The sequence below is a fragment of the Ursus maritimus genome, unplaced genomic scaffold (genome assembly GCF_017311325.1).
Source record: "Ursus maritimus isolate PB19 unplaced genomic scaffold, ASM1731132v1 scaffold_27, whole genome shotgun sequence".
NCBI classification, from domain to species: Eukaryota; Metazoa; Chordata; class Mammalia; order Carnivora; family Ursidae; genus Ursus; species Ursus maritimus.
In genome coordinates this window covers 1707167-1720477 of record NW_024425230.1, presented here as the reverse complement: position 1 = coordinate 1720477, position 13311 = coordinate 1707167, and the positions used below count along the sequence as shown (strand labels likewise).

General features: G+C 39.8%; 1 protein-coding gene and 1 non-coding gene across 2 annotated transcripts in view; one reads left to right on the top strand and one right to left on the bottom strand.

Annotated features, from left to right (window-relative positions):
• The window catches only part of GABRG3 (gamma-aminobutyric acid type A receptor subunit gamma3), a 636603-nt gene that overhangs the window by 184218 nt on the left and 439074 nt on the right, over nt 1-13311 (top strand).
• LOC121105573 lies at nt 2926-2992 on the bottom strand. The gene has a single exon (XR_005838185.1). It is a non-coding gene; the product is annotated as a small nucleolar RNA SNORD29 (small nucleolar RNA).

The window sequence follows — 13311 nt, the reverse complement described above, 5'->3', positions numbered from 1 at the left end:
CACATGTTGGAAAACTATCTTAAAGAATGCATAGAATCCTAAAGACTGAGAGCATGTTTCAGTATTTAATATGTCACTACTTTTATGAGGTATAGAATGTAAGACAAAACACAGCTGCCATTATTGTGTATTTACCAAATGGTGATTGGGCTATTCAAAGGAAACAAAGAAATAAAAGATCTGTTTTTAAGGAGGTTATAAACAAATGGATAGGAATAAACTTTATACATACAGTTTATAAAAACAAAGGAAAAAGTTGTGCAATAAAATGGATAGCATGTCTTTCTAAGACCTCTTAACTGTTAACTGCAGTACGGTTGTCACATTTGTTTCGAAGTATCTGCCCATGCCTAAGGAAAATTAGGGAGACTGAAAAAATTGGATTTCTTGATATATTAAGTAATTTCCTAGGAGAGAAGGCAATCCAAGGAAAGGAGCACGAGGAAAGGCAAATTGGATTCATCAACAAAGCTTTGGTTAACGGATGTAAGGGATCATTCTGAGTATGGTATCTGACACTCCTTTTCTTCCCTGGTACCTGGAGAGACGTGGGAGGGGGAGGTTAAAGCCATTTCGCTGAAACCATTGTAGGATATTGGGGCCCTTGCAGCCCTAATTTATGATTTCGTAAGCCAGGGTCTACACAAAAGGGTGAAGTTAAAACTTCCTCATTTGGTTACTAACCACTGTGCAGCTTTGGTCCTCTGAAAGCTACAGGTCAAGTGAGCTAAGTGGAAATTGTGATGGCACCTTTTGGACATGGCAGGTGCCAGATTAGATGGCAGTACCCAGCAACAAAAGAAATCATATACAAAGGACAAAGCATACCAAATGTATCTAGTACTTTCTGGACTAGGATCAGAGGAGAGAAAATGAGCATTAAATTTTGACTGTTCAGGGAGCAGACAGGGCTTGTTCTTTCTCCCTTCTTTCCTTCCTCCCTCTCACTCTTTTCCTCTCTCTCTCTTCCTCCTTCCCTCCCTCCCTCTCTCCCCCCCCGCTTTCTTTTCTTTCTTTCTCTTTCTTTCTTTCTTTCTTTCTTTCTTTCTTTCTTTCTTTCTTTTTTAAAGATTTTTTGATTTATTCATTTGAGAGAGAGAGCATGAGCGGGGAGGGTCAGAGGGAGAGGGAGAAGCAGACTCCCTGCTGAGAGGGGAGCCCCATGCAAGGCTTGATCCCAGGGCCCCAGGATCATGATCTGAGCTGAAGGCAGATGATTAACTACTGAGCCACCCAGGTGTCCCATTATTTATTTATTTTTAAATATTTATTTATTTATTTATTTATTTATTTTAGAGAGAGAGTGAACATGAGTGGAGGGATGGACAGAGAGGGAGAGGGAGAGAATCTCAAGCAGACTCCCCGATGAGTGCAGAGCCCAACTCGGGGCTCGATCTCATGACTCTAAGATCATGACCCTGAGATGATGACTTGAGCCGAAACCAAGAGTTGGACGCTGAACCAACTGAGCCACCCAGGTGCCCCTGGGATTGTTCTTTAGACATGTGAAACATCTCTTTGAGGTTCTTAGATATAGATTATGAGCAGGAATAGGGTTGGCAGGAGAGAATAAGAATAAGGGTCTAGTGAGCACCTGGGATTGAGAACCAGCAGAAAACTATTTTGAACATATAAATGTAAGACAACATTATCATTGGATTTTACAACATTTAAATTATCTTACCTATTTGATTTTCTTAACCTAAGAGATTGCAGCCAGTTTTTTCTAAAATGAAAAAGAAGGAATCACCTGGAGGTTAAGAGATTTGCGTACTATTTTATTAGTCAATCCAGGTCTAGTGGAGCCTGGGTCTATGGACATCATTCTCTAACTCTTGCCTCTTACTCTCCACAGCTTCAGTGTCCCCACACAGCTTCTCACCGTAAATCCCTCTTAACAGTCATGACCCATCAGCCTACCAAAACCACTCTCAGACAAATTCTGCTGAAACACTTATCTTACTATATTTCTACTCTATTCTACACATGCAGAGACTCCCCATTGGCTCCTAGATTACATATGAATGCCTCAGCCTGGTAGCCACATGCCCTTTTTCTCTCTCACTTCGCTCTTATTCTCTAGTTCAACCAATTTTCCAAACATCTCAAGTTTTCCCAAAGCTTTTGTAAACTCCCATTACTATCTCTCTCAGTGTAAGCATTGCTCTCTACAATGCACTGTATAGGTTTCCATCTCTTAGTCCCTCCATGAGTGAACATTCTGTGGTAGGAGGGGTATCCAGAGCCTCTTGGCATCTCCCCTGCAGGGGCTGTGGGAGTGCTCTGTGTAGAGGGCCAACTCCAATGTTGATAAGCCCAGACTCACTGTCACTCAAAAGCATCTTCTAAGTAGTGTACTCTGATCCAATTCAGTTAGTGGAGGGTTTGGAAAAAGGAAGTATCAGAGGGAACCATATCCATGTTCCCAAGTAAATTTTATTACCACTGAACATAGAAGAAATTAGAATGTTTGACATTAATATTCCAAAAATAATTTTCCACTTTTCTTTTGAAATTTTTCAAATGTAAAGAAAAGCTGAAGGAATAGTACAATGGATGCCTATTTACCCTTGACCTAGATTAACTGTTTTTTTTTAAGGCTAAAATTTTTATTTATAATGCAATATTGTATGCTAATTTGAACAGTTAGATTGCACAAAAAATGGCTTGCAAATTCCCTTTCGATATCCTTAAAGAGCTGGATTCCATTATATATACCTTGCTCTCTCTTCAGAATCTCTTAACCTTAAACTGGAGTTGAGAAGAAATATTGCTTAAGTTCCCTCAAATCATTCTTGGGCTCCAGACAATGTGCTGGACCTCTGAGCAAATAAGCAGGTTCCTATAACAGTACCCAGGGAGACACAAAGCTGTGGGTAATGAAAGTTCCTACCACATGGCATCCCTCCACTCCTGTAATCTCCAGTTCCTCAGGTGTTCACAGGTTTTCATTGTGTAAGTCATAGTGAGCTAGTTTGATTCATTGTAGAATGACCTAGATTAACTGCTAACTTTTCCACGTTTACTTTCTCTCTGTAAACACACACACACACACACACACACACACACACACACACACACACACATTCTTTTTTGCCAATATGTTGAAAATAAGTTGCAGACATCACAGCATGTCACCTCTGAATATTTCAGATGCCTACCTATGGATGAAAGCACTCTACTCTCCACTTGCAATACCACTAAAATAAAGTTATCATTTGGTATCTAATTCTACAGTCAAAAATCTTCCAGTTGCATTTGAAATGTCTTCCGTAGCTGTGTTATATTGATCCAAGAATCAAGGTTCACACTTTACTGATTATGTCTCTTCAGTCACTTCTGAACTAGATTGGCACACTCTTTTTTGATTTGTTGTGTTTGTCGTGGCATTTACTTTTGTGACGATTCCACAGAATTTCAGAATGTCCCACATTGTGGAATACCTGATTGTTACATCATGATTAGATTTACAATGAACTTTTTTGGCAGTAATATCTCATTGGTGAAATAATTTTGATTAAACATTAAATATTAAGTATTACATTTTCTGCTATTGTGAAAGGGAGTCTTCATCATAGTGGGCATGCATTCCTTAGCTTCCAACAAAATTCACAAGTGATATTAACACATGTGGCTCTCCTCTGAATGGAAAGTGATATCTCTCACGTTAGATCCATGTTGCTTTTAAAGTGTTTAGAAATTCAGCTCCATAAGCAGGTCAGTAATCAGTTTGGGATCAGAATTTTCTTCATATTGTTCTTATAAATATTCTCCAAGAGGTCCAGGATGGTTTCTTATCTTAGATCATTTTCTTTCTTTCTTTCTTTCTTTCTTTCTTTCTTTCTTTCTTTCTTTCTTTCTTTCTTCTTTCTTTCTTTCTTTCTTTCTTTCTTTCTTTTTTTGGTCTGATGTGGGGCACGTGGAGTGGGGCTTCTTTTTAGAGTATGTATGGGTGATGATGCATTTATCTACAACCAGACTCAGTATTGGGACTCACCCACATGATGATGTAATACAATGTTCCAACTCACTGAACCAACTCCCTGTGGAGAACTGGTCCCCACTGACCATGGTGACATCCATTACCAGAGGGATCCATTGAAATTTTTGAGTTAAAATTTCCCCCTATTTTCATATATCAATATAAGTTCTAGTTCTTGTAAGCCTTTATCTACCTTAAAACCCTTCAAATATTTGTAGACAGCTCTAAGTTCTCAGAAGAATTTTCTTCTCCCGTTTAAATATCCTAACCCTGTCCTCTCTCCCCCTGGGTATTTCCTCTAAATGTGCACTTTCTGCCTGCTTTCTTTTTAAAATGTGTATTCCAGTCCTCTCTCCCTCCCTCCATCTCTCATTTCCTTCCTCAGACAATAATTCAGGTGCACCATGTATAAACCAGGCATGGGAAACACCAAGGTGACTGCTTGTCCTCAGGGAGCTCACAAATCACCAAAGTGTAAGGAGAGGATCAGAGGAACCGGCAGTGCTCCCAGCAGTGAGTCAGCACCATGACTGGGATTGGGGCTCTTGTCACATCCATCACAAAGGAGGAGGTGGTCGCTGGACCCAGAGGAAAGAGAAGCTCAGTTTTGTATGAGTGGTAGTATTCTAGGGAGGGGTGGGCACGGCCTAATTCTGGATGGGGGGGTGCAAGAGGAAGACATGCAAAGTTACAAAGCAGGGAAGTATAAGGTGGCAGGAGAGTGGGATGGAGAAGAAGGCAGAGAGCCAAGCATAGAGAGTCTTCGGAGCCTTTCCCAGTGGTTTGGATTATGTCTTTGGGCAGTGGGAAGCTTCCAGAATGAGTTTCACATTACAGAGTAGTAACAAGACAGACACACCTTTTAGAAGGATGTCTGATGGAAAATGCATTCACATATCTGTATATGAAATAGAGCATTTTCTCAACCAATCATCAGACGTACCAAGGAGGAAAAAAATGAAAAAAAGAACTATATTTTCCAATTTTCTTAACACCTTAGTTTTTCTTATAGCACCTTAGCTGATTGTAAACAGAATATCACCATTGATTTCATTTTATTATTGTATGTGCTCTTGGAACTTTTAAGAAGTGCCCTAACATGTAGAACACCTTCTTCTTTGGGTTTTAGAGCCATTTTTAAATTTTTTTTTGTTTTTAGGAAAGTAAAGGCATTTCTGTGTCCTCCTTCCCAGCATTAGTACTCTTTGGAGCACTCTCTGGGGTAGAACAGATGTTGCAGGGAGGCCTGTGCCTCTTCTCTGGGCTTGGCCCACAGGTAGAAAACTGTGTGGATGTGACAGCCTTCAGCTTTCACGTACTGCAGCCACCATGCCCATCAGCATGGTCACACCTAGTGAGGCACCGGCATTGGGTTGGTAAAGCAGATAGCTCCTGCTATTGCCGGAGAAATGAAGATAATATATTATCGCAAATAGTATTACGTATAATTTTATTTAAATAAAATGACAGCAAAGGAGAAATCGATCATCCTGCAGGATGAATGTCTCAAACTGTATGCCGGTTTTGCTTGTTCAGTGAAGATAATACCCCTCCTTTCTTAGCATATTTCTTAACAGAAATTATAGAATGAGTCTTGCAGCCAAACCCCTCTTCTCTGTCACCTCAGGGGACTTTAGGCTGAAGACAGACTCTTAATACCAAAGATTCAAGTGAAAGGGAGCCTCATTCTCCCTAGGTTTAACTCTCCAGCCAGTGTGACCTTGACTAATTTTGCTCGGCTCCTCTGAATGTATACTTCTCTAAAATATAATTCCCTCTTCTCCGGCCTATGAGCTCATGAAGAACAGGGGCCTCTCTTCATTTTTGTGTCCCCAGCTCTTCCATAATACAAGGCCCAGGCTCTGTGCTTAGTCCTGTTGGTTTTGGATAAATAGTTGAAGGAATGACTACAGGGAGCACATCCTCAAGGCGACTGTGCTCCCACCATCATGGTGCCTCATGCTGCTTTTCCTCCTTCCTCTGCCTTTTGTTCTGTTTGGGCCCTTGCATGGATTTGATGATGCCTACCTACGGTGTGAAGGTAATCTTTACTCATTTCACCAATTCAAATGTTAATGTCTTCCAGAGACATCCTAACAGACACTCCAAGAAATAATATGTTACCAGCTCTCTGGACTCATCTTAGCCCAGTCTAGTTGATGGATAAAATTAAATCACAACTCCCCAAAGGGCTGTCATCCCACTTACGTCTGAAAACATACAATAATTAAGCAGGTCTCCCTGTGAAAGGCAGAACATGTGCTTGTTTGGTTAAAAAGCTCTCCTTCTGTTTTTCTGCAAGATTCCTGTGGTCAAGGTTTATGCAGAGGAATTAAGCCTCGGCCTGAGGGGAGAACCATGATGGCATGACTCTATGTATATGGAGGGTTCAAGTCCTAATTGTTCTTTATTTACATGTTTATTAGAATAGATAAGTCAGGCCATAATAGATATGTGCCAAGTCCTGCGCTGAGGGGTGGGGATACAATGGTGAGCAAAATAGACATGGGGGCCCTTGTCCCTATGGAACAAGGAGAGAAGAGTGTAGGAAAAGCCATTAATCTCACACTCATAGAAAATACACTTAACAGATGTTGGTAAGTGCTGTATACAGGTATCATGAAATGTGTAATGGGAGAATTTATCTGATTAGGAAAGTCAGAGGAGACTTCGCTGGACAACTGCTAGATGTAAAAGGGAGTGAAAAAGCACGTCATGCAGGGGGAATAATATGACAGGGCATGAAGGCTGGAGGGAGCATGGCCTATTGGAGTTGCTGATCAGAGGCCAGTGAGTCTAAGGAGGAGAATGAAGAGGAGCATGTTGATGGATCGGCCTGGAGAAGTGGGCTGGGGATAGCCTATCCAGGGCTTCTCGGTGATAATAGCTATGGAAAGTCATTGAGAATGGAGGATGTGGTGATGGGAATGTGAACAAAATTGTGTGCCACATCCCTTCCCTTTGAGGGTTCCTGCACAAGAGGAGCTGTAGCTGATGACGAAGAATAGCATGTGCTCCCTTCCCATTGAGATAGTTCAGTGTCCTTTGATAGCAGCTCTCCCTCCCTGTCTGTCTTCGCTTGGGCTGTCAGGACAGAACACAGGAGGTTGGATGGTTTAGACAACAGACACTTATTTTCCCAAGGTTCTGGAGGCTGAGAATCTATGATCAAGGTTCTGGCTGATGCAGTTGCCAGATGAGAGCCCCCGTCCTGGCTGGTAGATGGCTGTCTTCTTGCTATGTCATTACATGGTACTGAGAAAGAAATTCTGGTGTCTCTTCCTCTTTTTATAAGAACACTACTCCCATCATGGGGGCTCCATCCTCATGACTTCATCTAACCCTAATTCCCTCCCAGAGGCCCCTCCTCCAAATACCATCACACTGGGAGGTTAGGACTTCAACATACGAATTTTGGGGAAACACTGACATTTAGTCCATAACACAACCCTTTCAAAGACTATCAAGAAAAAGGCCAACAATGACAGTAACAGTAATAGCCAACCTTTATGTAGTACTTTCTATGTGCTTGGGATGCTTCTAGGTGTTTTACATATATTCATTTATCCTCCCAGCAGTGGCTTAAAAACAAAAAAAAAAAAAGTAAAAGTCCAACCACCCTCCGTGAAAAGGACTTAACAGCAAAATTATTGTGCTTCAATTTGTCTGAGTGGGATATTGGTTAACCAAACACCCAGCCTCTCTGCTCCCACATCCACCTCACCTTTCTCCTTGGTTACAAGCTAAGTCTTGTCTCAGCAGTTCAGATTCTTAGGGAAAACTTTCTTCTGAGAGGTCACCCCGATGAAAAGTCCTATGTCCCCACTACAACTAGCCCCATACTAATGGAATCATGACTGTCTCTCTTGTTTATCAGTGCATCTTTACCCCCAAACCCAGTGTTCAGGTCATTGTAAAGTGTAAAAAATATATTTGTGAAATAAATGCATGTTATTTTGGCCTTGACATTTGCCAGCATGTCCAAGACTGGGATATTTCTGCCAAAAGCGTTTTGAATCAAATATCTTCCTCAAATATCTCCCACATAAGCATATTCCTAGTTACTCATTAACATCTGTCAAACCAAGTTTTCCAACCAAGAAATGACTCTAGATATAGTCAATTCAGTGCCTAATGCTGGGCCCTTAATAAGGATGAAAGACTTCTATTTATGCACCATAAGGCTGTACTAGCAATTTTTTATTTTAATTTTAATTAATTAATTAATTTATTTATTTATTTTTGGTGGCTTAAAGTTTGTTTGCAGCCCAAACTCTGAGGTCTTTTCTCAAATGATTTCCTGCTACATGATTTCTTCTTATTCAGTTCTTATGTGCTTAATTTTTACTTTTTATCCCTTTAAAAGTTCTTCTTAGTTTAAATTGATCAGAATAACCTGGGGAGAATATTTTGGGCATTAGCGTCATCTAAGATATTCCCCTCATTCCACAGAATGCTCAACCCAGTAGTTCATAATGTTATGATGTTCCTACATCTTCACCGTATTTTCAAATGTGAACAAATGTTTATGATGCTGGGAATATTCTCAGCTGATATTAACTTCTATTCTCTGAGCATGACTCCAATCCTCTTTAAACCTCTATACTGCTCAGTCTATAGCTGCCACATTTCTGTGCTGACCACAGCATTCAGTGTCCACAAAGTNAAATCAAGGCATATGTGCTCTCTTTGGCATTCCTCTGACCTGCAATTCTGGTAGCTCTCTCTTGAAAAGATGTGTCATGGTTTGCCATAACTTTTTTTCCTTTTCACTGATTCTGTCTTACTCCTGGTAATTAGAGTATCCTTTTCTAAAGGCTTAACAACCACCCAATAATTATTTATTCTCACCTTTGAGGAGAGATTGTTAGATTTACCAGTCTATCCCAAACCTACCATTTCCCTGTTAGGAAAAATCATAACAGCATGCGCCAGTTTCTACTATTCCAGAACCACTACCTTCTCTGCACTTCCAGGGGTTTGTAGTTAACATCTGTATGGAGGTAATTCTCTTGAACCTGAGAGTTTAAACCTAGTTGTAACAACTGAATGTCACCTTCCACATTTTAGCTGTACATTTGCCTGCTATTAGCGCCCCCTGGATCTCTACTTATTTCTAAAGCTCACTAGAGAGAACCATCTCCTGTTCTAAAATTCTCCTGCCTCCCAATGCTTTTCTGGGCTTCACTTAGCATTAACATTTATTGCTATCTTTAACTTCTATTTTTATATCCAACCAAGTTCTAAGACGTGGTAACCCTACCTGTCTGGCAGCTGTGTTCTCCTTTTAAATCCCAAGATCTATTTGAGGTTCTCATATTCTCTTGCCTGGGCATTCCCGATGTCTCCAGACCCTATCACTTGCTTCTCTTCCCATATGTTGCAGCAGATCCAGTTAGCTGAAGCACAGATTTTATCCTGGTATTTCCCTTTTCAAAAGCTTTCAAAGAGGGGCACCTAGGTGGCTCAGTTGGTTAAGTGTCTTCCTTCGGCTCAGGTCATGATCCCAGGGTCTCGGGATCAAGCCCAGCATCAGGCTCTCTGCTCAGCATGGAGTCTGCTTCTCCTTCCTTTCCCTCTGTGCTTTCTCTCCCTCTCTTGCTCTCTCTCAAATAAATAAATAAAATTAAAAAAAAAAAAAGTTTTCAGAGATCCTCCATTTCCTGTGGAATCAAGTCTTACTTTTTTGCCTCTTGCTCAGGGTGTTAAATCCAGATGCGACATCTTCATTCTGTCATTCACTTCACATTCCTTTGGTGTCAGAACTGAAGTTTATGACTTGATTCATTCTACTGGTCGACCTTGTTTATTGCTTCCATCCGGAAGGCTGGGAACACCTAAAAAGGAGGAAGCAGGGAGCTGGGTTCAGACTCTCAGGCCAGACACCTCCTTGAAATGTATTTTTCTTACTAACAGAATGGAAATATCTATTACAAAATACTAGTAGGATTGTAAAATGTGGCTGAGAGTCCTGACAATAGTGCTCAGAATGTGATAAGCACTTGCTGTATAAATGCATGTGGTTGCCTAGTTTAAGAGATTGAGCTGTGTGTTATTTCAAGTACTATAACTTAACTCCTGTGAGCCCCAGTTATTTCATTGAAGAAATGGTTGGTCATAAGGATAAAGAACAAGGTTTTGCAGTCAGACAGACCTGGGTTTGAGGTTCAGCTAAGCCACCTGTTGGCTTTATGACCAAAAGAAAGTTACTTACAGTTAGTCATAAGAGGCCAGTACCATCCTTTTAACATAATGCCTTGTAAATAGTTAAAAAAAAGAATTATTGAATAAATGGAATCCTGACCATGGTCTAAGAAAGATGAATTGGAACACAGCACTATCACTTTATATTTAAATGAATGCGAGCAAGGCACTTGATTCCTCTCTACTTCACTTTTCTCATATGAAAATGTAAGGAGCAATGAAATAATGCATGTAAATATAGCAGCATGCTCAAACTTGGTTGGCTCTCAATAAATGTTACTTTTTAATACATTATAATAAATAGTAATTAAATAAGACACAATGCATAATGTCCCTGGTGGAGTTGGTGTGCAGCAAACACCCAATAAATGATATTTGTCAGTCATCATCATTGTTGTCATCATCATTCTTCTTACCGTTCTACCCTTTCCAATTTTAAAATTACTCCTTTTGATATAAAAGGTATAGACAGTAGTGTTAAACTCAGAAAAGTGGAAATCCAATGACTAGCTAGAGGCAGGTAATTCTTTCAGCTATTTCCAAGGCTGGAATTTAATCAAGAGTAGCAGTATTCTGGATTTTTACTTTATTTCACTCCATGTGTGTGGGTTTACTCCTCCCTGGAGTTCTACTCCTTTGTTTACTATTGGAGACTAGAGTACATTCTTTCCCTTATGATCACTCTCCTACTCGGTTGATCCTCTGTTATCTACCAGAAAATAGGTAAAGAACCATGAAAAATGGTGAGAGATCTTACTGGGAATTTCAGAGAGCAATAAAGCAAGTTGAAAGCTTCTACGACTATTGCTCCGAGTGAGATACATGTGACAATGACATTTGCTCAAGATTTTACAATTTTCTCAAGGTCTAATAATTCCTCTTTATTCCTGTTGCTTTACTATATGCTTACACCTCATCTCTCCCATTCCCTCTCTTTTCTTCCAGAGGTATTTCCACTCTTGTTCTTAATTTTCCTTGGAAACTCTCATCTCTGAGCTTTAGCTCTTCTTTCTCTACTTATTTTTTTTACCTCCTCTCCCCTCCTGCTTTTAATTCTTAATATATAAATTTGAATATTATTTTAAATGTTTTATACATTAAAGAGGATTTTCACATCTCTTAAAAAAAGTGAATTCATAATCTTTTGTTACTCTTCTCTGTAATTCTTGAGTTGTTTTTTTCCCCTCTCCGATTAGTAATTTTCATTTTTGGATTTACCCCAAAGATACAGACGTAGTGAAGAGAAGGGCCATATGCACCCCAATGTTCATAGCAGCATTGTCCACAATAGCTAAATCATGGAAGGAGCCGAGATGCCCTTCAACAGATGACTGGATTAAGAAGATGTGGTCCAGGGGCGCCTGGGTAGCGCAGTTGTTAAGCATCTGCCTTCGGCTCAGGGCGTGATCCCGGCATTCCGGGATCGAGTCCCACATCGGGCTCCTCCGCTGGGAGCCTGCTTCTTCCTCTCCCACTCCCCTGCTGTGTTCCCTCTCTCGCTGGCTATCTCTCTGTCACATAAATAAATAAAATTAAAAAAAAAAAGATGTGGTCCATATATACAATGGAATATTACTCAGCTATCAAAAAGAACGATTTCTCAACTTTTGCTGCAACATGGATGGCACTGGAGGAGATAATGCTAAGTGAAATAAGTCAAGCAGAGAAAGACAATTATCATATGATTTCTTTCATCTATGGAACATAAGAAATAGGAAGATCGGTAGGAGAAGAAAGGGATAAAGAAAGGGGGGGTAATCAGAAGAGGGAATGAAGCATGAGAGACTATGGACTCTGGGAAACAAACTGAGAGCTTCAGAGGGGAAGAGAGTGGGGGAATGGGATAGGCTGGTGATGGGTAGTAAGGAGGGCACGTATTGCATGGTGCACTGGGTGTTATACGCAACTAGTGAATCATCGAACTTTACATCAGAAACTAGGGATGTAGACTAACATAATATAATAAAAAATATTATTATTAAAAAAAATGGAAGAGTAGAAAAAGATATTTTACCCTGAAAACAAAGTTTTTGGTTAAATAGGTGACTTTATGTGAGTTTGCATATGATTAAAAAAATTTATTACACATGCATACCTATGGTGGACCTACATTATGTGTATGTAGTTAGAACCTGTGAACCCTACTGGACGTCAGAAACTATCACAGGTGTTTGTATTTATCATCTTCAAGTCTGACAATGACCCTTCAAACAAAATTTTTGCCCATATTTTTTAGATAAGAAAAGTGTTGTTTACAAAGATTATTATTTGGGAAGCACAAGATTAAGAGGTGGCAGAGACCAGCTTCAACCCAATGGTGGCTGAGTCTAAACTTCCTCAGACTGGGGGATACCAAAGTGTGGCTGGAGAAGTAGAAACCCCATGGTTGGAATAGGGCTTTCATGTACTTCTAACATAAGTTATCTAAAACATCAGTTTATAATAAAACAAATACGATGTGTTATATGATTGACTGTAGATTTTTCATTAATTTTAAAGCTACCATAGGTAACTTCAAAGTCATTAGGGAAGCAACACTTTTGTGGGCTTTTTCATGAATTTTTTTAACTTTCATTTTGAAATAACTATAAAATATATTCAAATAAATATTTAAAATAAAATAAGTTTATTTTATATAATTATAGGAAAATGCAACAGTAGTGTAGAAAAGTCCTGTGTACCCCCCATCCAGTTTCCCCAAAAGGTTGCATCTTATATAACTACAGTGTCAAAACCAGGAGATTGGCATTGCTATAGTGTGTGGATGGACATAGTTTAATGCCATTTTATCATATGTGTAGATTTCTGTACCCACATCCTCAATGAAGATACAAAACCATTCCATCACCACAAAGATCTCTCTCCTGCTGCCTTGCTATGGTCACACCCTGAATTTCTAACTCCCAACAACTGCTACTCTGTTTTCCATTTCTACACTTTTCTTCCTTGGGGGCATGTTATATAAATGGAATCACACAGTATGTGACCTTATGAGATTGGCGCTTTTTTTTTTTTTTTAACTCAATACAATGTCCTTAAGTACCATCACGTTGTAGAGTGAATTACTAGTTTATTCCTTTTTACTGCTGAGTGATATTCCATAGTATGGATGTACCAAGCTTCCT